At 45.9% G+C, this 27,772-nt stretch overlaps 1 long non-coding RNA gene across 2 annotated transcripts in view; it reads left to right on the top strand.

Annotated features, from left to right (window-relative positions):
• Positions 1 to 27,772, top strand: part of LOC146773113 (uncharacterized) — a 315,939-nt gene that overhangs the window by 239,470 nt on the left and 48,697 nt on the right. For both annotated transcript variants that reach the window (XR_014972201.1, XR_014972200.1), the window contains exon 2: positions 7,675 to 7,764. This is a non-coding gene — a long non-coding RNA (uncharacterized LOC146773113). The remainder of the gene's footprint in view (positions 1 to 7,674; positions 7,765 to 27,772) is intronic.

Here is a 27,772-nt window from a genome sequence, read left to right as displayed (position 1 = left end):
TACTGCATTCGCTTCATTGTAATGTATGTTCTATAAAAATCATTTCTTGTCAATAAAGTATGTACTTCACTTCCTGAACCTCCGTGGTGATGGAACTTGGAGCAACCGATTATAATCGTCCATTGGAATAAAGCCCATTCCGAACCTCTAATACCACGGATTCTGCCTCTTATTTTACTGAGCTATTTTATTATGTTTCTGTATCAAATTAAGTCCCGGTAATGAATTTTATTTACCACAAAACGCAGGGGCCTCCTTTACAAAAACAGGTTGTTTTGTGATAGATAGGGGACACCTTTTTTCCCCCAGGATTGATGGCCATCTAAGTAATTGAAAAATAGAGGGGGTACACTTCTTGGACCCATTGATGTGGTTCACTTTGCAAGTAGTTCCTGGGCTTCTATTTCCAGAAACCAGAGGTGGTCTTTGCTGAAGCCAAGGCCGTGGGGCAGAATATTGAGGGATGAGCTGATGAACTTGAGGCAGGAGTCCTTTACTACCACCACAAGCACCCCGTGATCAGAGGTTATAGTCTCTGCTCAACAGGTGTTAGGTTATCGAGGCGACCAATGTCTAGTCATTGTTTGGAGGTGATGGCATCCCTGTTGGAGCTTCCTTTACCTTTCCCCCATTTGTGGGCCCTGTATCCACCTCTGATATAACTCCTGTGTGTCTGGGAGTCCTGAAATGAGTGCTCTCACGACTCCCGTACAGCACCAAAGATAGCCAAGTCACCTCTGCACCCGGACTCCCTGGACAAGGGAAAATTGTTCTGACTGGTGAGGCTTGGTATGTGGACCTGCAAGACCTTAACTCCAAGTGGGTTCTGTTGAACTCACCTGGTAAGTGACCGAGTGTAGGAAAGTAGGATCTGCTTTCATGGTCACCCCCACTTTTTGCTGGTGTCATTATGTTTTTCTGACTAGTCTGACTGGGATCATGCTAACCCAGGAACCCAGTCTCTGTGCTTCCTCCCTGAATTGGGCATGGTGAGTACTTAGGTACACTCCAGATTGGCTACTGGTGTACCCTTGTAAATCCCTAGTATGTGGTACTAAGGTACCCAGGGTATAGGTACACCAGGGGTTCCTCATGGGCTGCAGCATGTATCATGCCACCCATGGGAGACCACCCAAATTGTGACTACAGGCCTGCCATTGCAGCCTGTGTAAGCTGGTGCTAACACCACTTACGACAGATATAGGTTTCCCTAAATCTGAGGTCACTACACTTAAAACCTATAAGTCACCCCTAAGGCAGGCCTTTTAATCCTGAAGGCAGGGTGTTGGGTCTTAAGTGTGAGAGTGCCCCTGCAAGAGCAGGGCACCCTTTCAATTTTCGGAGTTCATTTCCCCCAGTTGTAAGTGCATCAGCCATTGAGACATGTAGAGTGGTCATGCGTCATTATGCAATGCCCAACTCTAAACAGGCTGTCACGACCCTGTCATGTTTGGCATGACACATGTTGGAATCATACCCCCACACACCGTAGACAGTGTGGGTGGTATGATTCCATACACTGTAAATCGCCTTCAGGAGGCCCACAGTGCTTCCGGTACCAATCTCCCAGAACCGAACAGCAAGCTAGGGCTGCTGCCAACTAGAGACACGATTCGGCCCTACTTCTGCTTGAGCAGGGGAGGGCAGAACAATAGGTATCCTGTCGCTGGTAGGAGTGACAACCTCTCAGACAGGGTTTAGTGTATTGGGGCAGGATGGGGGTGTTGTGCCCTTCAAGCAGTCTCAGTGGCGCGGACAATTTGGTGCCCTCCTTGCATAGTCCAGCTCACACCAGTTCAGGGAGCTATTGGCTCCGCTCTGGTGCGAAACTGGACAAAGGTCATGGGAGTATCTTTCCCACTGTCCAGCCCCTCCTCTGGTAGGGACCCCTGTATCGTCCCAACCCTTTCCTAAGGGTACTTCAGGGCTTACCTGAGGGTGGATCCCTAGATTCGTCGTGGGATTCGATTCAGAATTAAGTCCGCGTCATCTTCCACCATCTGGACATTCTTACCGCGTCGGACTGACCGTGTCGGACTTCGCTTTGGGAACCGAGACTGGAACCAGAAAGACTCCGTCTGCCCCAGACCTCTTCATCCTGCAAGTCCACTGCACTGTCAGTGTCCATGCTCCACTGGCCCTGTGTGGTACCTGTATGGACATCCAAGACACCCCAAGAAATCTCCCTTGGAGTGAAGGAGACACTCCCCTGCATCCGCACGCACCCCAACATAGCAGACCGGTTTGCTAATCCTCGGCTCCTACGGACTCCGACAGGCTCAGCAACACTGGTGGCAGTTCTGCAACTTCTCGAGGCCTGATCTGTCTGTGGCCAGTATCCCTCGTCGGTACTGCCGGAACCGAGCCCTTGTGCACCACGCCGGCTGGCCGTTGCTAAGGGTGGGTGACTCTCGTCTCCAGAGATGTACGGGTCCTTTCAAGGGTCTTCTTTTATTCCAGTGGGCTCCCCTGCTTGTTGGGGCCTGCTCTGTCTTACCTGGTCGTAGTGAGTCACTTGGATCTTGCTGGTCCTGACCCTGCTCCATCTTCGATTTCTACGGCTGTTGCCATTGCAAAGGAGTGTAGGTGCCCCTGTCGGACACTGACCACCGGGCTCTCCACCTCCGATGTGGGACAGTTTGTGAACAGCTCCTGGTCTTCCACAGCATCGCCTGGTCCGCACAGCGTCATCTTCAAGGGCTCCGTCAACCATTCTGCATCTATCAATCTCAGTGGACACTCGTCTTCCGTGCCTCCTAGTCACTCCTGAGTGGCATAGACTCTGTCCCCTCTGCTTGCAGGTTCTACACACCTTGAATCCACCTTTAGATTCCATCAGACTCCTGTGTCTTCTTCTCCAGCGACATCTTTCCTGAAGTCCCCCATTGTGGTCTATGGCTGTTTCTGATGTCTGTGGGAGGGCGGGCCGGATAAACAGACGAGGAGGCTGTATATAGTGTGCCAGTTGTCGGCTTTTATTTTCACAGTCAGAAATAGGGTAAGAGGATGTTGGTAAACCCTCGGGGTCTTCGGGCTGCCGCTCGCTTTTAGGAGGATCAGTGGCTTCTCTAGCTTCCCCGTCGGGTCGGCCTTCTTCTTTGACTGCGGGTCTCCCACGGAGGCTCATAGGAAATAAATGAGAGACAAAAGGAGCCGTCAGTCCTCTCCTTTCATAACAAGCCCATACTGGGCAAACCCGTCACCATACCCAGTGGGTGATACAATTTACGGTTGTGTAGTCGGTCAGGGTCACTTGTGAGGGTAGGGGATTTTATGTGTCTAAGGGATAAGGGTGGAAAGAAGGGTACACGATGGTTCCTATTACGTGTCGCGTATAAATCAGGGATGATTACTTCTGCTTGTTTTATATCTCTTGGAATCTCCTCCTGCGGGTCTTACACAGTTTCCTCCCCACCTTTCTCCTTCCCCTCACTGCCTCCCTCCCTTCCCTGAATCGGTGTACTCACCGGCTCCGCCGCAACTCTCCGGAGTTGCGGCCGCTCTCCAGCCTCCTCCTGCGGGGACCACCAGTCTTTGCACCACCGCTCGTCGTCTTCTCCGTCTTCTTCGTCGCTCTACCTGGTATCTTCGTCCTCTTCCGTTTCCACGATCTCCCGTGTCTCCGTTTCTCTCCTCTCCAGCCTTCTTCTCTCTCCGGCTTCTTCCTCTGCGTTGTGGTTAGATTGGTCCCTTTTTACTTAAGCCGGGTCACTGCTTCTGGGGTTGTTCCATCCTTCTCCGGTGATGTCATGAGGGAGTGGTTCCTGTATGGGTAAAATACGGAGGGGTGTGTTTATTCTCCTGGAGGACGTCGTGAGAGACCGTGGCATCGGGGTCCTAACTCTCCCATGTAAGTAGTCTGTTATGATATACGGACATCGGACGGGATTCGCTCGGCAGCCCCACACAATGTCACTTGACACCTAAGCACCCGGCTTCCCGGTGTAGGTATCCTGGTTGCTGGGGTATCCACGGGTGGGGTGGCTCTCCAACCTTCCATCTTCTACGGGGTATCTTCTGGGTCCCCTTGGAAAGGTTCTTTTTCCTAAAAACTGCAACCACAATTTACCTCTTGACTTGTGTTGATCATGTGGTCATGTTCACGCCCTGCACACAGCCTCCACGGGGTTCCTGGGTACTTACCTCCGGTGGTTCCTTGGGTCCCCAGCACTTCTACGTCTTCTGGGTCCAGTCTCAACTTGAGTTGTGGTTCGCATCCCTCTATTATAGTATATGGTAGTCTCCCCCTGGAGACCACTGTGTATTTGTGCGACTTACCGCTCTATTTCCTAAGTATTCTTTGTACACTCTGACCACATGTGGACATTCTGACTGCATCAGACTTGTCAGGCTCTCCTTCCAGATTCCTCAGGATGGTGCTGATGCTCAAATGGGGCCCACCTCTCGACGGCCCCAAGCCTGGACGGCAAACGTACACAGACTGTTGGGGAAATCAAACGAGGGAAGGAAAGGGTAGGAACAGCTGGGAGGGAGATCTGGGGAAGACACAACATACAAGATATTTGTAAATCGATGTACTGATAGGATTTCCTGTAAAAGTCACCACATTTCAATTATGCCACTTCTCCCACACCCTACCTGAAAAGGAAGATAGCGTGAATTTGATGCCAGAAGAGAGTAGGGTGGATGCACGTTCCCAACATGAGACTAAGAGGAAAAGAGAACAGACATGTTGAACCAATACCACCTGTTCTATTTCTAGTACAGATTTTGAAGCTTCCCCTCCCCACACCTACCTAAGAATACATGTGGCAACGATAGTAAATGCAATGGCAGTGTCAGCCTGTACACCCTTAAGGAGTCTCTCTCCTGGGAAGTAAACAGAAAACAAAAGCTTCTTGTTGAGCAAAGAAGATAACGTGACTTGGAATACAATCAAAGTCTTGTATCATCCAGTAAATGTCTCAAACAGAAAACACAGGGATTCTATATACACACTGCTCCCTCAGCCATCTGGCACGATGAAGAGCAATATTGTTTTGTTATTGGCACAATAATCCAACTCTATTCTTGTTGGTCCAGCTTTGAGCCATATTAACAATTTCTGGCAAAAGCGTCATAAATCAATGCAGCATAAGTTTATACCTGGAATCGGTTTCACAACCACCTCTTTCACAAAGAGACCACCAAAGGTCAGTCTCTGCCAATGGAGAAGGTATGCAAAGAATATCCACAACACTTGTGGATCCAATGTCTTCCTCACAAGAGATCGCCTAAGTGCAAGTCTCGGCCAATGAAGGAAGCAACAATGAGCCAAAGCAGGCTGGAATTTCCCCTGCACGAGACCGCTAACAGCCGGTCTCAGCCAACAGGGGAAATACAAACAAAGAAGGCAACGAAGAGTGATCACCTCGTACCCCTCTCACCAAAATGACGGTACGAAAGGAAAGGTGCACACCTCACCCTTACCGCCTGGAGGGAACCGAAGTCCGAAGGAGATCCTGCAAAGGCTGCAATTCAGGAATAATCAGCAGCGTTCACAGGTTCCAGCCGTCTTTTACCTGTGAGCGTTGTGACGATTGAATCACGTATAACGTGATTCACAATGCATGACGGGGATCGTAGTTCAGGAACGGAGTTTTGTTTCCGGATTTACGCGTTCAATGGCAGTGCGTAACCGGTGTTTTAACCCTGACAGGACTGACCATGTCGGACTGACCGCATCGGACTTCGATTTGGAAACCGAGACTGGGACAGGAAGACTCAGTCTATTTTAGTATATGGTAGCCTCCCCCTGGAGACCACTGTGTGTTCGTGCTAATTACCGTTCTATTTCCCAGGTATTGTGTGCATTGTGTTTCTATCTCGGAGTAGGAGATAGTACAAATGTGTTAGTGAGTGTTAGTAATAAAAAACATATTTTTATAAATACACTGTGGGATTCTTTTTTTCACTTAACCTATGCCATAAGATTAAGTACTGGTTAAACAAGCTGCTTTACACTCCTTCTGGACTAAGCTCGAAGGCTGCTCTCCACAGCTACCACTTAGACAACCTTAGAAAGCTCTCTAAGACCACTAAAATCACCATAAGGGTTGCCTGTATTAGTGCAGAGTGCTATGCTTACATAAGTGAGCACCATATACTAAGACCAGCCTCCCACACCGCGTGTCACCTGAGATTTTCTGAATTGACCGCAACAGTAAAGTTTGACAGCTCTGCAAAGTAATTATTTCTTGAACACTATTAAATTGATAACTCAAGTTATCCGCCTTGTATTGACTTCTTTTTGCTGTCTAAACTTATATAAAAATAAGCTCCATTTTTATAAGTTGGTGTTGGATCTCTTTCGAGTAGTGTCAATTACTTATCGTCAACGTTGGTAATTTAAAATGCTTTACTAATCACAATTTATATCCGAAAGGATGGCTGAAAGGATAACTCAGATGATAAACCACATAAAATGGAAAAAATAGTAAATTGCCCCACGTTGAATAATTAAAGGCTCTAGATATTGCCCCACATTGAATAATTAAAGGCTCTAGATATTGCTAATATTCATGAAATCAAGATGTGAATGGTTGCAGACTCCATCATTGGTTGTCATTTGGATGTGCATTCATCATAATAATTTGTTCAATATGTGCCGCTTGTCACCAAGCCATGTCGATGTGTCACTGTATAGTATTCATATTTAGCTTGGTGCATAAATGTAGGCACTATGCAGTCTTCAAACTATTGGAATTGCCGATGCATGTTTAATTTTGTGAAGTCCCAACAGACATTGCTCCATCAAGAAAAGGCCTGCACTCGAATCTCTGGAATAATCCTTAAAAACTGTTGCTCCATCAACAAAAGGCCTGCACTCGAATCTCTGGAATAATCCTTAAAAACTGTTTTAAGTATATTTCTACAGGTGTTTTCCAAATGACATTATTGAGAGATTTTTTAAACACGAATGATAATAGTAACTCTTTTATGTTTATGTGATCATCAACACCTGTGGAGAGGATTTAAATTAAACTAGCACCTCAATGTACTTTATGGTTGACAAAGGCTGAGTTAACAGCCGAAACGCGTTCCGCGTTAAAATGGATTATTTAAGAGACTCGAGTGCAGGTCTTTTCTTAATGGGGAGATGGCCGGCTTTGTATTGGATGAGGCGTTTTGTGGTGCCGCCTCCATCCTGCACCACCGGCCATTTGGCTGCACTCCAGTTATTCCACAAACCCCAGAATGCAGTTGTATGCACTGGAGAGCCCAGCCCCCGAGCACTACATGGGAACAACCAAGGATGGATGGGTTGTTTGTAACAGCACATGTTCGGCGCTGGGAGTCTTAGGACTAGCCTTGGCGGGGACTCGAGCTTTACATGAAGCCCTTTGCATTTAAGGCAATGTTCGGAGCCTGGCAAAGCTTCAGGCCCATGCCTAGCAGGGAATCTCTGAGACCACTTTATTATTTGACAGCGCATGTATTAGAAATGCAAGTTCCAGTAGTGGAAACAGTGAATAAAAGGTGAGCGCTGATGTATAACTTCGTGGACTAAGGAACTGAAAAATGTGCATACATCATAAAGTCAAATGTAGGTGGCAGAACATGAAGTATGAACTCTATTTAAATACTTACCGGCACGGTGGATCGTACATTTGTGGAAGGCTGCCAGCACGTTTGAAATGGACATGTTGATTAAGGACTTTGATGTTTTCACAGATTCCATGAAGAATATGCAGCAAGCACGATGCCAACATGAAATTCAGGCAAATGATTTTTATATTCTGCTGGAACGGAAAGGAACATGTTGTAAGTATATATTTCTACAAATGTTTGCCAAATTACATTATTGAGAGATTTTTTAAACACGAAAGATAATAGTAACTCTTTTATGTTCATGTAATCAACACCTGTGGAAAGGATTTAAATTAAACTAACACCTCAATGCACTTTATGGTTGACAAAGACTGAGTTAGCAGCCGAAACGCGCTCCTGCCGAAACGCGCTCCAAGTTTTTACAAGTGCTGCCTTTGAAATAAAATTGATTATTCCAGAGATTCGAGTGTAGGCCTTTTCTTGATGGAGAGATGGCAGTCTTTGTATTAGAAGAAGCGTCTGGTGGTGTCGCCTCTATTCTGCACCATCAGCGATTTGGCTGCACTCCAGTAATTCCACAAAACCCAGAATGCATATATATACATATATACTCACTGAAGAAACCAAAGGTTAATTCAGCGGTTATAGTTACGTGAGCTAAGTATAACTTAGGCCCCCGCAGTGCACTGCTTACGACCTCCATATTACATTACTCATGATGTGGTTAGTGACATCACGATGACATCACTGATGACATCACAAATTACATCACTGATGAGATCACTGATGGCATCCTCCAGTGTTTGTGAGTGATTTCTAAAAGTTTGAGTAATAAACATATATACTAAAGTACCACAAAAGTAAAATTAGTATACTTTCTGTACAACTAATGAATGATTCAACTCTTTAACATAGATTATGCGAGTGGCTGTGTGACTGTGTGTATCCATGTGTAAGTGGGTGTCTGAGTGCCTTTATGGGTGTGTTGGTGGGTGTGAGAGTGGCTGTATGGAGTCATACCTGGGTGTGTGAGTAGCTATGTGGGTGACTTAGTGGCTGTGTGCATGGCTGTAATGGTAGTGGTTGTGTAGGTGGCTGTATTGGCGAGTAAGTGTCTGTGTGAATACCTGTGTGGGTGAGTGAGCGGGTATGTGAATGGTAGTATGGATGTGTGAATGGGTTAGTAAATGGTTGTGTGGTTGTGTGAGTGCTTGTATGGGTGAGTGAGTGGCTGAGTTGAGAGACTATGGTTGAGTGAGTGGGTGTGTGAGTGGCTGTATAGGTGAGTACGTGGGTATATGAGTAGCTGTGTGAGTGGCTGTATGGGCTAATAACTGGTTGTGTGGTTGAGTGACTGGATGTGGGAGTAGTTGTATGGGCCTGTGAATAGGTATGTAAGTGGTTGTGTGGGTGTGTGAGTGGGTATCTGAAAGGCTGTTTGGGGGTGTGAGTAGGTGTGTGAATGGTTCTGTGGATGTTTTCATCAGCGATGTCACTGACCATGTCATGAGTGATGTAATAAGTGTGGTCATAAGCAGTGCATTGCGAGGGCATAAGGTATAGCTAGCCCAGGTAACTATAACTGCTGAATTTCACTGTTTTTTTTACCAGTGACATTTGAGCTCAATTATAAGTCTCTGTAACCTTTGTTTTTTCAGTGAATTTCTAATGTTTAAAAAAAATTCTATTTGCTAACAGTGATGTCCCTGTAGCCTTTGGGTTTTTTCAGTGAATTTCAATGGATTTTTGTAACCTTTAAACTTTGAGAGTGGGTGTGTGAGTGGCTTAATAGGTCAGTGAGTGGGTCTATGAGTGGCTGTATGGGTCTGTGAGTGGGTGTGTGAGTAGCTGTAAGAGTCTGTGTGTGGATGTGTGAGCATCTGTTTGGGTCTGTGAGTGGCACTATCAGTCTGTGAGTGGGTGTGTGAATGTCTGTGTGGGTCTATAAGTGGGTTTGAGTGGTGCTATGGGTCTGTGAATGGGGGTGTGAGTGTTTGTGGGGGTGCATGAGTGCCTGTGTATATATCTTTTACTAGGTCTGTGAGTGGTGCTGTGGGTCTGTTAGTGTGTGTGAGAGTGCCTATGTGGGTTTGTGAGTGGTTCTATGAGTGTCTTTGTGAGTCTGAGAGTGGGAGTGTAAGTGGCTGGGTATGTGAGTGCCGAAGTGTGTCTGTGAGTGGGTGTGTGAATGGCGCTATGTATTTTGAGAATGCACACACTTTGGGTATTTAGAAGGGAGAACCATGGACTGCTCTCACCTGGAGATGACAAGAAATAAACCACTCGTCACAGTCACTAAGGATCAGATTGCGCACCATTAGATCAGAGACGCATTCACCTCCATTTAAGTTTTCAGATTGTTTTACATTGTCGAATACAAGAGGAAACACATTTGATTTGTCTTCATCAAGCCCAAGAAGATATGAACGTTTGTGCTTTACGGAAGTGGAGCTTCAACTGGAGCACTTGCTATGTTTATATTTGTAAGTTTTTCCCGTTGAGATTTACTTTCTGAGAAATGCACACTTGTCCAGACTGTAAACTAATTTTTTCCCAGAAGAGTCCCCAGTTTGGCCAAAAATGTCTACCCAACTAGAGTACTTTCATCTGGTTAATTAGTAGGTGCTACCTTGTTGCGTAAATGTCTTATGCATATTCTGCACTACAGCTGTGTAAAGGACCACAAGGTAATGTTTCCAGTGATCTAGTGTGCATGCAATTTCGGCAATATGACTGTTCCTTGAGCATCTTCATCCACATATCTGTGATAATGTGAATCTCTTCAAGAAAAGTTGACAAGACTGCAAAGAGATGAATCTCCACTAAGACAGGGGTACTTCCTCTTGACTAAATGAAGTAAGTGCATATTTGTTTGCTGGAGATGTCCTTGTATTCCTCTGCATCAATAATATGTCACATGCTCGAGGCCCTTAAGTTAATCTCTCCATCAACATGGGAAAAGGGGGACGAACTTTACATACAATTAATTAAAACGGGGAGGGGGGGCCACATGCCCTCCCTGGGCAGATTTTAGCACTAGGGACCCCATCCACTAGCCGCAATTGCATGGGGGAGGCCACCTCTCACTGGGTGCCCTGGTCCCTCCCAGGGCAGCCAGTCTGCATGATGGGAACCAGGGGATGAGCTTCAATGCCCCCGTGGTCCCAGCTGGCTCCCTGCCTCCTGCAGGAGCCAGAATTTCTATCGCACACAGGGAGCTGCTGGAAAGGCACCTTCTTGCATGCAAGAGCAATACTATCATCACCTTCCCTGCCTGCATGTCTGCAGGCAGGGAAAGAGATGAAAAATCCACTTCCAGCAAGCAGGAGCAGTTTAACAGCTCCCGCTTGCTGGAAGCGTAGTATTTGCTTTGACTTGGCGGGAGGTGTCAAAGCTCCTGCCAAGTCAGAGCAAACAGCTATGCCCCGGGGCTGGCCATCCCGGGACATAGGGAGCCAGCCCTGGGGGGTGGCAATCCCCAGGCCCATTAGTGGCTCCAGGTTAGGGACTGTGTGGCCCCCTTCTTCTGTTTTGACAGGCTACCCCCGGGGAGGTGGTGGTCCCCGGGGCAGTATATGGCCCAGTACTTTTTAATATTGAATAGTCCCGTGGAGGTGGTGGTTCCTGGGGCTTCTACGAAGCCCAGGAGGGGGAGGCGCACGCCCCCCCCTCCTTTTATAAAAATAAAGCCCCAGGGAGGTGGTGGTCAGAGATCATTAGGCGGGGGGCTGTGCTCCCCTCCTTTAAAACAAAAAATGCCCCTGGGGCCTGGCCCACCTGGGGGCTCTTTTCAAAACAGGTGCGGGAGCCTGTGCTTGTTTTATAAAAAAAAAAAAAAAAAAGCCGGAGTCTCCGATCCATTACAATTTTTGGTGACATTTAAAAAATAAATGCTTTTTAGCCCTGGTGGGGTCCCAGGGGGACTCCAGGACCCGAGGTAGGGAGGTCAAGGTATCCTACCCTGTCCACTTTTCTTTAAAAAAAAATACATTTTGTCTGGTGCCAAGATGTTTGGTAGCACTTCCTGGCTGAAGTGTTGGCAGACGATCAGATCTCTGCACAATATTGGGAGGGTTCAGGGAGTCTTCACATCCATAAATGGTCAAATTTGGATTTCTCCTAATATCTCAAAAACTACTGAACTGATATACACCAACTAACAAAAAGCATGATCTGCAATCCAAAAGCTACCTTTCTGCCACATTCCATGTGATTCTGTCCAGGGGTTCGGGCTGCAGGCGTGTCTATAGGGTCTACGAAAATTAACATGGGAAACACTTTGTGGACACCCTTTTTTCTCAGCCCCCGCTTGACCGATCGCCCAGAAACTTTCCATGCAGTTAGAATCTCCGGGGCCCTTTTTTAAAACAATTTCATGAAGATTCGTGAACCGGTGGCAAAGATATAGGCAAGCCCAAAAATGCTTTTCCGATGAACACATGGTCCTATCTATAACTACCTACTGGCGACTGCCAGTAGGATATAGATATATATATATGTTCTAAAACAAATCTATATATATATATATATATATATATATATACATATAATGTCATCCTGTTAGCATCTGTCCGTAGTGTGGAATGCTGTAGAGACTCCTCCCTTTGTTGCCAATTCACCAACTCCATGTTAGATTGTTTTTCTCACAGCAGAAGAGAGCAGTATGGAGTGGTGAGTAAACGCAGTATGATACTCATGTACTTCGAAAGGAAGTTCATTCATTAAGGAGCTCAGTGGACAGAGCCACATCTGGACAAGACGTTGTTCACATGTGACTCTTCAGCACTAGAGGCTACAAACATATGCTTACAGGGTAAGTAACATTTTCCTTTCATAGCATGTGTTGCTGTGGACACACATGCTCTGGATAGACTGTAAAGTAGTACATCTCTACAAGCAGTGGCTACCAAGTGAATGATGCAGGTGTGAAATAGTGTCCTAAAGACCATTTGACCAACCATTGCCTGGTGTCTGGCTAAGATATCCACTCAATAATGTTTAGTAAATGTGTGTGGGGTGGACCAAGCAGTTGTTTTGCACTAGTCAGCTACTAGTGTAATTCCCAGCAAAGCCATGGTTGGTGACTTTTTGAATGTAGAGTGCACCCAGGGTGACAGGGAGGGCTTTATGATAGCAAGTTTGGCTGCACTTGACTATTAATCTAGCAATGCCAACTTTAGAGATGGATAGGCCCTTTTGGGGTTTAGCAAAGGATATGCACAAGTGATCAGTTTTGTGAAAGGACTGACTCCTGCCAGTGTAGTACGTGGGAGCCCATTTGACTTTTAGAGTGTGAGGGGCTCTTTAAACCACTGAGTCTGTCTGAGGATAAAGGACTGTGAGCTCTATGGTTTGATTGAGGTGAAAAAAGGGAAACCTCCTTAGGAAGTAACTTTTGATTAGTCCCGAGTACCACTCTATCGTTATGAACGTGAATGAAGGGTTCTTGTAATGTCAGGGCTTGCAGCTCACTGATAAGTCTAGAGATGTTATGGCCTCAAGAGAAGCTTCCAGGAAAGGTACTGGAGTGTGCAGGAGTGGAAAGGCTCAAAGGGGTCCCCAGGAGTCTAGTGAGGACAATATTGAGATTCCTGGCTTGTGCAGGGAGAACCCATTGAGGGATGAATATTTGTATGCCCCTCCATGGAGGCTTTAACTACTAGTATGTGGGAAAAGAATAATATTGCCTGTTTTGCATGTAAGTAGCTATGCAAGTCTTTGAGGGAGAGATGTATAGCAAAAACCTTGAGGTCGTTGATGTGGTACCCCTGATGAGAAGTAGCCCTCATTGCTTGTATAGTTGAGAGGTGTCTGTGGTGTTTTTGACTTATAGAATCTGATCTAGAAAGGGCCTGTCCTGCAACAGCTTGTTGCTGTTCCACGACTGCAGAGGGTGCTTGGTGCTGGAGTTTACCAACACTAGATCATCACGTTGACCTTCCGCTTTGTGACCATTGAGTCGAAACACATTTTTGTAATGGACGTATGTGGAGCTGGGCCCATGGTGCCATGCGGATGTGGGAAGACATCATACCCAGGAGACGCATTAAGGTTCTGACTGAGTGTTAAAGATTTGGCTGAAAAAAAGAGGAGAGTTGCTGGAAAGCCTAAAGCCTTGGGACTGGGGTAGGATTTTGCTATAACAGAGTTTAGTACCACCCTTGAAAGGGCTCTGCTTGAAGTAGGTGTAGATGATAATTTGGTTTCATTTATTATGAACACAAGGGTGTGTAGGAGTGAGGTGGTAGCTTGGGTATTTGCTATGCATTAGTGCTTGCCTGTGGGTGTGTAGGAGTGAGGTGGTAGCTTGGGTATTTGCTATGCATTAGTGCTTGCCTGTGCACTTGATCAGACAATAGTCGAGGTAACGGAAAACATTTATACCCGCCCCCTTCCTCAAGTGGGCAGCTACTCTGATAGGCACTTTGTGAAGATGCTTGGAAGCAGTGGTGACGCCGAAGAGGAGTACCTCCGATTGAAAATGGTGGCTACTTACTATGAAGCAAAGGTAGCACCAGTGGGTGGGGTGAATGGGGATCTGGAAGTAAGCTTCATTGTGGTCCAGTGGTGTCAAGTAATTGCATTGGTGAAGCAGAGGGATGACATCCTGCTTTGTTACCATATTGAAGTGTTCAGTGAGAATATAGTGATTGAGGACCCTGAGGTCCTGCATGGAACTAAGTCATCCTTCTTGGGGATGAGAAAGTAAAGAGGTTAAACTATCTAGCCCTGATGGTAATGGTGCACTGGTTCTATGGCTGCTTTTCGAAAGGAGTGCTCATACCTCTTCCTGCAAAAAAGTGAAATAATCACTGCTGTCCGTGTGGTGGGATGTAAGGCATGAGAACTTCTAACCTGTAGCAGTGGTGAACCACCGCTAATACTCATTAAACTAATATGATTTCCTGCCAGCGAGGAAGGAAATCCTGTAGTTCCCCCCCGACGACTGGTGTGGTGTGATCCTGGTGTAGGAAAGGAGAGTCAGTATTGAGTCTCCTTTTAGAGAACCTGCCTTATGCCTGGTCCATTGTTGTTGCCCCTGTAGGCATCTCTAGTGTCCCCTTGTGCCGTCTGTTGGTGATATGATTGTTGATGCCTTTAGTATGCGAGGGTAGGTCCGGCGAGGCGGCTTTGGAGCCTGCTCTGTATTGTTGTTTCCAGTTGCCTACCCCCTAGGAGGAGTTTGGGGATCCCTTTGTTGAGTGTAGAGGCAATGGGGGTGGCAGAGGAGGTGAAGGTCATGTTAATGGTGATGGGAGAGGTGGGGCATAGGGGATAAGTGCAGTTTCCCTATGTTTATGTTTTTTAGCCTTCAGAGCTGAAGGGGGCTCCGAAGCAATCTGTATCTTGAATGTTAATTTCCTCTTCCATGGTAAAGGCTCGAAAGGTTTTATTGGAGCGAGCTTTGCTTGAATTGTCCTCATTTGGGGTTGATGAAAAGTATTTTTTATCTTGCGTCCAACTCCTGCAGTCTCTGTAAGTTTGGGTTGCTCTGAGTCATCTGAAGCTCCTGCCAATGGAGGCATCAGAGTTGATGATGTCTTCGAAAATGAGGTTGTCCACAGCACTGGTTTCAAAGGGGTTTTAGGCTCCCGAAGGGCCTCAAAACTTTTGGGGGATCCTAGGGCAAGATGACTGAGGAGGGTCAGTGCCTGGTGACAGGAGCAGCGCCCAGATTCCAAAGGAGGCGAAGGTGCCTAAAGGCTGTGTGTTGGTCAGAGGGCTGAATACCAACCCCCCCGGGGGTGATGCTCTGCCTCGTCATGAGGCCTCCTTGGAGCCTCAGTGTGTTGGTCGGTGCTGAGCATAATCACAACCCTTGTGGAGGTTGGTGTCAATGTGAGAAGAACCTCTTGCTCTTTTTGCTCCTGCTGTTCTGAGTTGGAGGAAAGGTTTGTCTATGGACTGGACGATGGATGATGATGTTAAATGCCCGAAGGGTCAGCGTCCTCACCTTCCTTGACGTCAAGAGGGGCCTATTTTCTGTAGATGTTAGGGACATCGTTGGTGGCTTGTACCTGCATCCTCTGATGTGTCTGCTTTCTTGTCAGTATCTGAGGGTCTGCTTCGAGTGGAAGGTAAGGTCGGCCCTGCATGTGGTGTTATCGTGGTCAGGGGAGAAACAGAGGTTACAAATCTTGTGGTGGTTGGACCATTGGTAGTTGCCGTGGCTCTGGGGAAAGTATTGGAAAGGCATACATTACATTACCCTGAGTGTATTACAGCAAAAGAAATGTCAAAGACGAAGGGTGCATGGCCAATGAAAAGGCTCCGAGGCCATAATTGTTGTGAGTTGTTCATTAAGTCTTTCTCCAGAGGTTGTCGTCAAGAAAAACATGAACGACAAAGGCTTTTCTCAAAGTATCAGGGCTGAATTTCACTGTCTGGGCCTGATGAAAGAGTAAATAACATAGAAACTTGGTGCCCTGGCAGTACACGTCTGATCCAGATGGCAGAAAAAACAATCTAAGAAGGAGTCTGCGTCCATGCAGTAACTGTAACATATTGCAGTAACTTGTGCCTTCCAAATATAGCAGATACCCTTATACAGCAGGCCCTTAATTTACAGGAGCAGAGTAGTGCCTATGTGCTGGTCAACCAAATGTCAGGCCATGCTGTATGCATACCAAAAGTGGCTCTGCTATCTGCACCCAGTCACTGTCAGCACAGGTGCATATCGAAAGTCAAACAGTGCACATAGCGTGCAGGTATATACAGGAGCAGCATCTGTTCTGAGAACCTCTTTACTTCATGTCCCACAGCATGGCTGAAGGTATGTTCATGCACCCACTGTGGCGCCTGCTGGGTTAAGGACTAGAGGTTGCCTTATTTACAGTGAGACGTAGTGTCCTTAAATGGAATGAGTATCTTCATTGCTGGCATTAGTAATGTTATAGATACTGTCACCTCTGATGTCATGAGCTGTTCGAGGTGGAGATGGAATTTTAGCCAACTTAAGAGGGGGACTTCATCGGTTTGTCTCATAGACATTCCAGCACATAAACTGCTGACTTCAAGACAACGTTGACTAGTCTTGCACTAAGATTTTTTCTGTGACTGATATATCCAACAGAGTTACTTCTGTTGGTGGTGATCGAAGAAGGTGAAGATAGTTCCTAATGGACACAATATATAGGTTTATATTAATATTCAAAAACATATCCGCATTTTGAGTGGAAAAGCAGATTCTAGTTGGTTGCTCAAGTTGCTGCAGACCATTGAGATTTACTCGCAGCAAAGGGTACAGTATTGTGCCACAGAGATTTTACTCACCCATGGATAAATTATCTGTTAGGAGTGCACCGTAAATCCTACATTATATATCCAACTATGAAACCCTTGATCATTTTCTAGTGGAGAAAAGTACCACAAATCCTTTGGCATCTATTAGTGAATGTTATTTTACCCAATCTACCAAAATGGAGCTTTTACCTTAAACTTGCTTATAATGAAAGGAAACAAGGCTTTGCCAATCATATCATATGAGCAGGATTTTTAGAATGAAGGAAGTGACCCGCTTGGGGCCACCTGGGTCACTGTAGACCACCTCTCAGACTTCCATACCAAATGAAGAGTCAGAGAGACAGTGGGGCATACACACCAATAGCTGTTTATTTGTATACACTCAGTGCGGAGCACCGTCTGCACAGCCTCTGGGAGTGGTACAGAGGGAACTAAAGATCAGCAAGCCTAGAGATACATTATGTACATTTCATGATGGTTAAAAACACTCCCACAGTGGAATTTTCCAGGCAGATGCAGCTGGACAGTGGAATACAAAAAAAGGTTTTTGTTCTCATATCTTCGCATTTCAGCACAGCCCAAGGCCGTCACACCCTGAGCCGTGATCAAACTACCAGGCAGGTGGGAGAGGACCTTTATCTAGTGGGAAAGCTATGCACTCACACTAACAGTTCTTCATTGCAGAAACGAAACTCAGTGAAGGGCATTTCTCCGAAATAAAGATTTATTTCGATCACCATATAAAATGGAGTCTAAACAGAAAATGGTGCAGTGAATGCTAACCTAGACAGGACACTTGTGTGAGCTTTCACAGGCCTATTCTAGCAGACTTTTAGCATGAGCTAAAACATTTTCTACGATTGCAAAAGGAACAAAAAAAGAAAATGTTAATAGAGCATCTATCGGATGCAAGGGAGAAAGGTAGAAGGCGCGCTTCCCCAAAGGAAGCGAGGAGGCATTTTAACACTCAAGTTGGGGTTTGTTTATTCACAGAAACAAATGTAAGGAAAGAGTCCCAAGGGAGTCAAGTTCCAGGAGCGGTTCCTTTTCACCGGTACCAGGCATGTCGGTAGATAGGAGCTTCCTAGTTCTCCTCCGCGGTCGTCCAGGATATGGCAGGAAATAAAAGAAAAGAAACATAGGCCACGGATCAGTGGACGTTGGTTCAATCTTGAAAACACGGGGAAGGGGAGCATGAGGGATCACCAACGGCAAAATGGAAAGGTGGAGACCAGAGAAGAAGTGCTGTGCGGTGACCACCCACAAACTACCCGTACCCTCCCCATGACTGTGTGAGCCCCCGTATGCGGTAGCATACCTGCTCCAGCCACCCTCCTCCTGGAGCGTGGCGGGGCTAATCGCGGTGACATCCTCCTCCGGGTAACTCTCCACGGGCAGGAGCCTTGGTCGTAGCTGCCTTTGCAACGTCCCCAGCGTCTTGTTCTTGTGTCTTCTCCTCCGCGACTACTTCCTTTCGCTCCTCGGCATGCGCGCCAGGATGAGCGGGCACTTCCTTCTTCTCCCCACAGCTGCTCGCTGATTGGTGTTCCGGAGTAGATGTCACGCACGCAGGTTCTTCCCCTCGGGGAGTCCAGGGGCAATTAAAGGGCCCGCCGTGCTCTTGTACCTGTAGCAGCAGGACATCTGAGTCAATGAGAGCCTCTGAGTCAGTCACCCGGTAGCCCCCCGACAGCATCAGATTAGGGTACAGTTATGAGCACTCCATACAATCAACATCAGAATGCGAAACAGCAAGGAGGGATGAATCCTCGAATATTCCCTCATCAATGGTCATTAAATCATCAATATCCTTCTGAAGCATTATAGCGGCATTGTTATCATGGGCAGATGTTTTCTTTTTGGGCATGAAAACTGTGTCATAATAAGAACAACAAAAGGGAAGACACTGAATAAGGACACAACAAAGCACCAATACTACAATAAGATATCAAGGATCCAACCCAAGCTGCCGAAAAGGAACCAACTCCAGTTCCCACTTGCCATTCCCTTAACATTTTCAATGATCTTCATAATATCTTGCGTTATGTTTTTTCCCCAAATTCTTTATGCCGACTACACACTGGTCGCCGACTACTGCGCATACACCACCACTTTTTGCCAAAATGAAATCTACTGCATATCGAGTCTGGTCCCAATACACGTGCATGCTTTCTAGCTGAGTAGTGATATCAAGCAAAGCTGACACTGTAGTATTGGATAGTATTTGTAACTTACATCCAAAATATTTCCTATCTTACCCACCCCTGGCCATGGCAGTACCACCCAGTGTAACAATGGAGGAGAGGATGTATCCAAATGTAATTCCGTGACTATAACTATAAACTTCTAAGTCTGCTACCCCTCACAGAATTCTTTTGTCAATGTCCTTTTCACCCATCTAGTTTTGAGTCGAGCATATTTACATGGAACACCCAACGGCAGTACCATCCCAAGGGCTACGTCATCAGTGCCATTATGGACATTGGAATAGGTCCCATTAGACAAAAAGAAATGCGCATATATCGGTTCCTAATAATCCACAACAACATATCTGGAGTTCATTCCCAAAGTGTCTGGATCCTTTTCATTCACCAAGGGGACTGTATTTTTTAACAATATTATCCCTGAACAATTAATGTCCAGATAAGTGTCTGTACTGTTCAATATAGAGCAGCAAGCAGGGTAGTAGCCAGCCTCCCTGGGTACACTTAATTCCTTGAAATGCCAACCCACTAACATTATATTCTGTTCTTCCATATAAAAGTTGTCACAGTAGGTATTGTTGTCACAACCTGGGCAACCCATTCCTCATGGCTTTTTATGATACAGACATGGCCCAGGATAACCAAATCCAAACTTTCCCTTTATTTCTGTAAACTGAGGTGGCCAAGTATATGTATAATTCACAGGTGACGAGGTACGCTGTCTAAAGGCTGGTGACAGACCGGGTGGGTAACAAGCAGTCCCTATCCCAAAAAACCTTTAATGGGTCTCCATAAACACATTACTCAGGACAGGTCTTTTATTACGTCTTGGAAAAATAGCTCTACCCTGTTAGGAGCGCAACACATGCAATTTTACTTCTCTTTGACCAACCCACGTTACGTTGTACAGTAACAATTTGCTGCTCCTCCTCAGTATCTCTTTTCCCAAAAGGATGCATAGTGAATTGAAAGAGGGAAATGAAAGAGAAATATAAATCTTTCCAGTGTCCGTCAGCCTCACTGGCACAGCATCCTATCGTCCATCAATTTGTTGGCGCTCTTGAGCTACAGCAGTGGCGTTCGCTCTTTCCTTAAGCTCACTTGACCTAACCTATCCCACGCTGATAAAGGTGGTATACTTTCAGAGTATACTTTTTTCCCTAACTAACTTTCATGCAGCAAAAGCAAAGCAAATACAGCCTACCTTACACAGTCCATCCCTAATCTTTTTTCTCCTTTGATTTGGTGGTCCTCGTTAAGTGTACCTGGCCGCTCCAGGCACTGTGTGATCACTGAACAGAGGCTCCTGGATAGCTCATATTTCTGGTGGGACAGCCTCGTTCAAAACATTGTTGTTCTCCTTGTCTGTTTGTGTCCAGGTTAATTGGGCGTCACTAGAAGGGACAAACCTGGGCACTTGCTCACATTCAACTCCTTCCTTGACCCATTGGTCATAAGGCAACCGCAAAGGTACCCTTTTATAGTGATTTTCGTGCACCCAGTTCTTTTGACCAGCAACCTTTACAGCTGTGCGCGCCACCAGCAGGACTTGCTCGGACCTTTTCACCTGGGTTCCAAACTTTTCTTCCTCTGAAAATGTTTTAGCAGGATAAAATCCCCAGGCTGGATATTGTGGCCAGGTCCCTTTGGCTTGGGAGGCAAGGAGTCCTGCACCTATTGGTAAATAGAATGCAAACTTTATGTCAGTTGTCCAAGATAATCAATTAGTACAGGATATTCAATATCAGAGTATTTACAGGGACGTGGGATACTCCAGACATTTGCCTGGCATCCAAACACGACCTCCTAGGGTGATAAACCAGTTCTAGAATAGGCTGTAGTTCTAGTTGACAAAAGAGCTAACGGTAGAGCATCTGGCCATTTCAACCCTGTTGTCTCTTGCATTTTTGCCAATTTCAGTTTGAGAGTACCATTGTACGTCTCAACCAAACCCGCTGACTGCGGGTGATTGGCAGCATGAAATTTCTGTTCGATGTGCAAACCTTCACACACTAATCTAATCACTTTCCCATTAAAATGAGATCCATTATCACTCCAGATAATTCAGGGCATACCGAAATGAGTAAAATACTCTTTAAGGAGTGCCTTCACCGTTGTGGTAGCTGTATTGTCTTTAGTAGGGTACGCCTCAACCCATTTACTGAGCGTGCATATAACCACTAGGACATACTTGAGATTATTGCAACGTTCCAACCCAATAAAGTCCATTTGGAGGACTTCAAATGGGAATGTAGGTGATGCAAAATTGCCAGATGCTGTCAGGATACCTTTTCCTGGATTATGTCTCATGCAAATCATACAATATTTCACTAAATGTGCAGCTGTTCCAGAAATATTATCATTGCACCAAACCGGGGCCAATAATTTATAAATGCCTTTCGCACTGATGTGAGCTGGACCATAAGCCATGGTAACCAGAGGGAGCACATATGCCTCAAGTAACTTCCATTTCTGTTCTCCAGACTTGTCAATCCAACACCCTTCTTCATTTAATTGTGCTGTACTCTCCTACCATATCGCTAATTCTTCCACCATCCCCTCACTTTGTATTTTTTTACACTCTCAACCGTGTTTTCAAACATAGTGTTCTCAGGAACCCATCTAGCTGGACCTGCACAAACATTCTCTGCATCTTACTTCGAACAGTTTCCGTGGCTGTTTGATCTGCAAATGCATTCCCTCTACCTACATCATCTATCACCTTTTTGCGGGCGCTGCACTTGATAATTGCCATCTTCCTGGGGAGTGTTAAAGCAGATAATAACTGCAGTATAAGGTGTCCGTGTTGTATTTTGGTGCCATGGGAAGTAAGGAAACCTCTCTCTGCCCACAGTTGCCCGAAATTATGGGCGACTCCATATGCATATTGGCTGTCTGTTTAGACATTGATAACCAACCGTTCACTCAGTTCACAAGCCCATAATAGGGCAACGAGTTCCGCTGCCTCGGCGGACTGATAAGGGACCCTTGATGTTTTCACCACTGTGCACAAAGTAGTAATAGCGTAAGCTGCAGTAGTTGTGCCATCCCGTAATTTAAAACAAGAGCCATTGACATATAGTTCTCCTTGGGGATCAGATAAGGGAACATCAGTCAAGTCTACCCATCCTTTCGTCTCTTCCTATGCTCGGAAGATACAGTCATGTTTGTCGACTGCATCACTTACTGAAGGGAGGGGTTGTAACGGGGCTGGATTCAGAGTGGCACATCTTTTAATCGTAATATGTTTAGCAAACAATGTTAATTCATAGCCAGTAAGACAAGCACTGATGAGGTGCTGTGTCCTCGTTTTGTTCAAAAGTGTAGTCACAGCATGGGGTACCATAACTGTGAGATCAGTATTGAGTACAAGTCCAGCCGATTATCTGATCAAGGTGGCTACAGCCGCTACCGCTCACAGACAGCTCGGGAGGGCTCTTGCGACAAGGTCCAGTACAGCAGAAAAATAAGCACAAGGTCTCTGTCTATCACCAAATTTTGGAGTCCGGACAGAGAGGGTACAACCATTCATCTCATGAATATAAAGCACAAAGGGTTTCTAATAGTCAGGCGTGCCTAACACTGGAGCAGAGCAAAGCGCAGTTTTAGTTGCTCAAAAGAATGCTGTCAATCATGCATCCAGTGAAAAAGCTCATGCACTTCTTTCATTGTTAATGCAAGCAAAGGTTTGATTAATAAAGATTGGTTTAGAATCCACTAGCGACAGTAAGAAGTAATACATATGAAAGCACGCGTTTTTTGAAGGGACATTTTGACAATGGTACTAATGCGTTAAGGCGTTAATCTTCTACCCTCCTTCGACAGTAGGTAACCTAAATAGGTGACATTCTGTCGACAATACTGAAACTTTGAACGAGATACTTTGTGTCCATGATGTGCCAAATGTAACAATAATTGCACCATACTATCCTTACAACCCTGTTCCGTGTCAGAAGCAATTAACAAATCATCAACATATTGGACCAATACATTACCTGGAGAAAATGAGAGTGAATCAAACTGACCCTTCAATGCCTGACTATAAATTCTAGGACTTTCAGTATAGCCTCGAGGAGCGTGACAGAAGCAAAAGCTTTTACCAGCCTGTGTAAATCCAAACAAATACCTGCTACCTGGATGAATGGGGATACTAAAGAATGCAATCTTCAAATCAATAACAGAGAAAAACTTAGCAGTAGATGGAATCATTGTCAAAAGTGTAGTAATGTCAGGAACCACTGGGAATTGCGGGACTACTATTTTATTGACTTCTCGCAAATCAATCACAAAACAATATACCTCACCATCTTTATCATTGATTAGGAATCTGAAAGCATCCTTTTTAGGACAGGAAGAATAGGACTATTACATACATTACCTGCAGTTTCCTCAACAACTTCTTTACGTATAAGATCCTGAACTATTTGAAGAAGGGCTCGTTCTCCTGCCTGTGATATTTTATACTGAGGAATATGGGGCAATGTGGCATTGTCCTTCACTTGTATAGACACCGGAGAGATATGCAATAGACCTACATCCGTATCACCAGTGGCCCATAATGTAGGGGGCACTTGATCAAATTCAGGTGGAAGGAGGGCATCTTTAGATAGCTCTGTCTAGTACCTACATCCGGACCCATTGTAATATATACACCATCTGGGGAACTGTTAGACCTGGCACCTTTGCGTGGGTCTCCCTTCCATTTTTCGCTGTTGCCTCATGTATTTTTGCTGGTGTTAGTTGCTCAGGACACTGTGCCACTGCTGTCCAGTGCCACAGTGCAAGTGCTCCCTATTGTAAATGTATGATTTGTGATTTCCTGATTGGTTGATTTGGTTTACCTGTCAGACCCTAGTACAGTGCACCTGGAGTGCCCAGGGCTTGTAAATCCAAATGCAGGGGTGGGCTTGCAGCCCTGGTTGTGCCTCCAACAGAAGCAGCTTGTAAAAATGTGTCTAAGGCTTGCCAGTCCAGGGAGAGAGGGCACGAAGGACTGGTGAGGGGAGGGGGATAAGGGCACTGAGTGTTGTTTGTTTAATTGGGTTCAACACTGGAACAGTGGGGTCAAGTAGTTGACAACAGTTTTGGGTGTACGGAGAGTTATTTAGGACTATGTTAAAGTAGCGTAGACTGGCAGAGAACATCGAGCTGAGTTGTTTTTATGTCTTACAGAAACCCCTGACGAAGAGCCAATGAGGCTTGAAATGCATTGGGTACATTAAGTGATGAGCCTACTCTGTTTGATTTCACCTTTGATTACTGTGTTTCTGTGAAAAAGACTCGATGGGCACTCAGTATACACTTGAAGATGTTTAATAAAGATGGAAGGTGAAAGGATGCTGTCTCTGCAGTGTGTTAATGAACATTGAAAAGAGGTCAAAACATTGAGTACTAAGGATAACTTAAGATGACACTGAAAAAATTGGAAGACTTGGTCTAAAGAGGGAAGTTTCCCATTTCGCAGTGCGGCAGTTGGGGCGCAAAAAAGTACCCTATGATACATTTACTTTTAGAAAGTAGGCATTTTCTTGTCTAACCATTCAAACATGCCTCTGCTAGGCTGTGTATTCCCTGTCTGGAGTTTGAGTGACAGGGCTGGGGAATTCCAGGAGACAGGGTGAGGTGTCCCAGTGGTGAATAGAGAGATCTGCATCTAGATCGGTGGGAGTAGTTGCACCTGGGACCTGAATAGGGCTGTGCCTGCCTACCACAATGCTGGCTCCACCTCCGGGGGAGCGGCTGATGTCTCTGCTCTGCACAGTGAATGAAGAGACGGAATCCTGTCAACAAAGTGCTCCAGGGCTGTACTTTCCTTCCACAATGCTGGCTCCACCTCCTGTGGGGCGTCTAATGTTTCTGCCCTACACTGTGAAAGGAAAGGAGAAGTCTGGTAAACAGAGTGCTCAGGAACTGGTTTGGACTGGGCAAAGGCCCCTCTGCCATCAAAGGATTTTGGGGTATAAGTATTGGGACCCTGATCCCAAGATTTTAGATCACTTTGGGAAAACAAGAAAAACCTCTGCTGAGGGAGGAACCAGAAGAAGCTGAGGAGGAAACTATCCCTGAACCTGGCGGATTGGCCTGCAGTGGTTGCCTTACTGCCAAAGAGAGGAGAAAGTATCTTTGTGTGTACTTTTGCTCAACTTGTGAAGGATCTCCAAGGGCTTGGAAAAGAGCTTGCCTCCTGCTGAAGTCTCAGGAACAACAAACTTCACCCCCCAGCTTCCCAGAGTTCTTTGAAAGTGCCTGCTGTTGTTGTTGGGCCGTCTGAGGGACTGCGTGTCGCAAGGAGCTGGAAGCGCGACTCAAGAAGGAGAGGCGTGCTGCCGTCGGAGCTATTGTCGTTGCATCTCGTAAAGTGTGTCGCCGCTGCAGCATCGCATCGAGCGGAAGCGTCTCGCATCATCCAGGAAGTGTCTCGCAATGCCGAAGAAGCGTGTCGCCATCGCAGCCATCGTAGTTGTCTCATTGCATCACATCAAGACAAGTGCCTCGCATCCACGGAGAAGCGTACCGCCGTCGGAGCTGCTGTCGTAGCATCGCATACAGTGGTGTTGCCGCTGCAACATCGCATCGAGCGGAAGCGTCTCGCAAATGTCGGAGAAGAGCATTCCGTAAAGGGTGTCGCCGCTGCAGCTGAAGCATCGAGTCGAGTCTTCTCGCAACATCGGAGAAGCGTGCCGCATCTGGAAGATCTTTACGTCTTTTAGTTCTTTGCACCAAAAACTTAATCGCATCAACATCATTGCAACACTTTCGTTGCCCTGCGTGTCACATCTAAAAGGTACATTGACTTAAAATGTCGCGTTTAAGAACTAAAGAGAACTAAGCAAAATTCTACCATCTAAAGTAACAGTATTGTGTATTTTTGTTGTTTAATGGTCTTGTGGTAACTCTATATAAAGAATACTTATTTTTGATAAAAAACCTGTGTGGTGTCCATCTGTAGTGTTGTCACTTGGTTACTGTATGTGTTCACAAATGCTTTACACACTGCGTCTGAGATAAGCCTGTCTGCTCGTGCCAAGCTACCAAGGGGGTAAGCAGGGGTTATTTTAGGAGTGTACCCCCTTACCCTGACTAGAGGAGAGGGTCCCTATTTGTCACAAGTGCATACCTGTGCCAACTAGAGAGCCCCAAGTCTAACAGGAACAATAAATCGTAGCATGCAATTTCTTTAGTAAATCCAAACCCATCAAATTCTCATCACAATTAGATGTTAGAAGAAATGGAGAATCCACAGTAAAAGGATGGAAGACAAGTGTTTAAGGGCATGTTGTTACAGAAAGGGATCAAAGTCTCGCATTACATGCCAAATATCTGTGAGACCGCAAATTGGGTTGCAAGCATACCTAATTGCCTGGTCCGCTGCTCCATCCTTCTCTCTATCTCCCACCACGGACCGCATCAACAGACCTGACTGTTTTCTAAGTCCAGTGAGATCTCTGTCTCCCAAACCGCGTACTGGCGTGTCAGTAATTAAAGACAATGGAGGATGAATTACTGGAACAGGAGTAGTAGATATTGGAGCTGTTAGAGATTGTGATGGAAGAGGTGGAGCAGGAGGTACATTAACTGGAGCAGTGGTTGTAACAACTGTAGGGGCAGATGCTCCTTGTACCTGTTGCTGCTGATGGGGATAACGGGGTAGACCCCTTCTGGGACATACGGAGGCGGGGTCGAGTATCTAGCAAAGCATCCATTAAAGTTTCCCCATCCTCCTTAGCCACATAAGATTTATCAATGTGCAACCGAAATCTCCTGTCTTCACATCTATTCCTGTCTCCTGTTTTTCTTTATCATAAGCTACAGCTTTTTGTATAAGAGTTTGCATCTTCCCTTTTCTAGCATCTCTCGCCATTTTCGATCGTCTCTGCTTAGCCTCTGTACGAGTACGAAGAGAATTAAACATAGATTGTCTACTACGTCTTTTAAACAATTGTTCCTGTAAAAACCCCATCTTTTGCTTATCAAAAGAGACAGTCAAAGGCCACTGTAACTTGACATTGTCCCTCGTATATCTGTGCCATAATGTACTAAACATAATAGGGCAAGGCCATGTTTCACATGCATATCATACTTAGGACTGCCCTCAGGAGGTGCAGGTTGGGATTCGGGCAACCGGACATCAGTAGAACAACAACCACAAAACAAACTCTGAATTTTAAAAAACCAAGCATTGCAAAAGAATAAGAAATAAATCCGTATTTTACCTGGCAAAGTATTTGCAAACACTTTTTCTTTTTTTGTCCCAAAACAATCCAAATACTTAAACAAAACCAAATCCCAGTGGTACCACATCCACATAGAACCAAAACAGACTCAACTGACTGGTTCTCCACTGCTGACTCTTCGGACCAAACAGTCAGATCAGGGTTCGCCATTCAGGACCCTATTCGGGATGACCGCTGGGTGAGGCACCCTACCGTGGGACAGAAGCAGCAGGTGCAAATAACGAAACTCTTCGTGCAGGGATACCTGAGCTGTTAGTCCGAACTTATGATGTCATCGTCCTCCCCTCTGTCTGCGGAAAGGGGATGGGTCAATAACCTGAAGGAGTCCCTGTTCGGGCGGCAACTGAAGGAAGTGACCCGCTTGGGGCCACCCGGGTCACAGTAGACCACCTCTCAGCCTTCCATACCAAATGAAGAGTCAGAGAGACAGTGGAGAATACACACCAATAGCTGTTTATTTGTATACACTCAGAGCGGAGCCCCATCTGCATAGTCTCTGGGAGTGGTACAGAGGGAACTAAAGATCAGCAAGCATAGAGA

Source organism: Triturus cristatus, chromosome 12 (genome assembly GCF_964204655.1).
Source record: "Triturus cristatus chromosome 12, aTriCri1.1, whole genome shotgun sequence".
NCBI lineage: Eukaryota > Metazoa > Chordata > Amphibia > Caudata > Salamandridae > Triturus > Triturus cristatus.
Note: the sequence above shows the minus strand (reverse complement) of the source record. Positions and strands in the feature narration are given on the sequence as shown.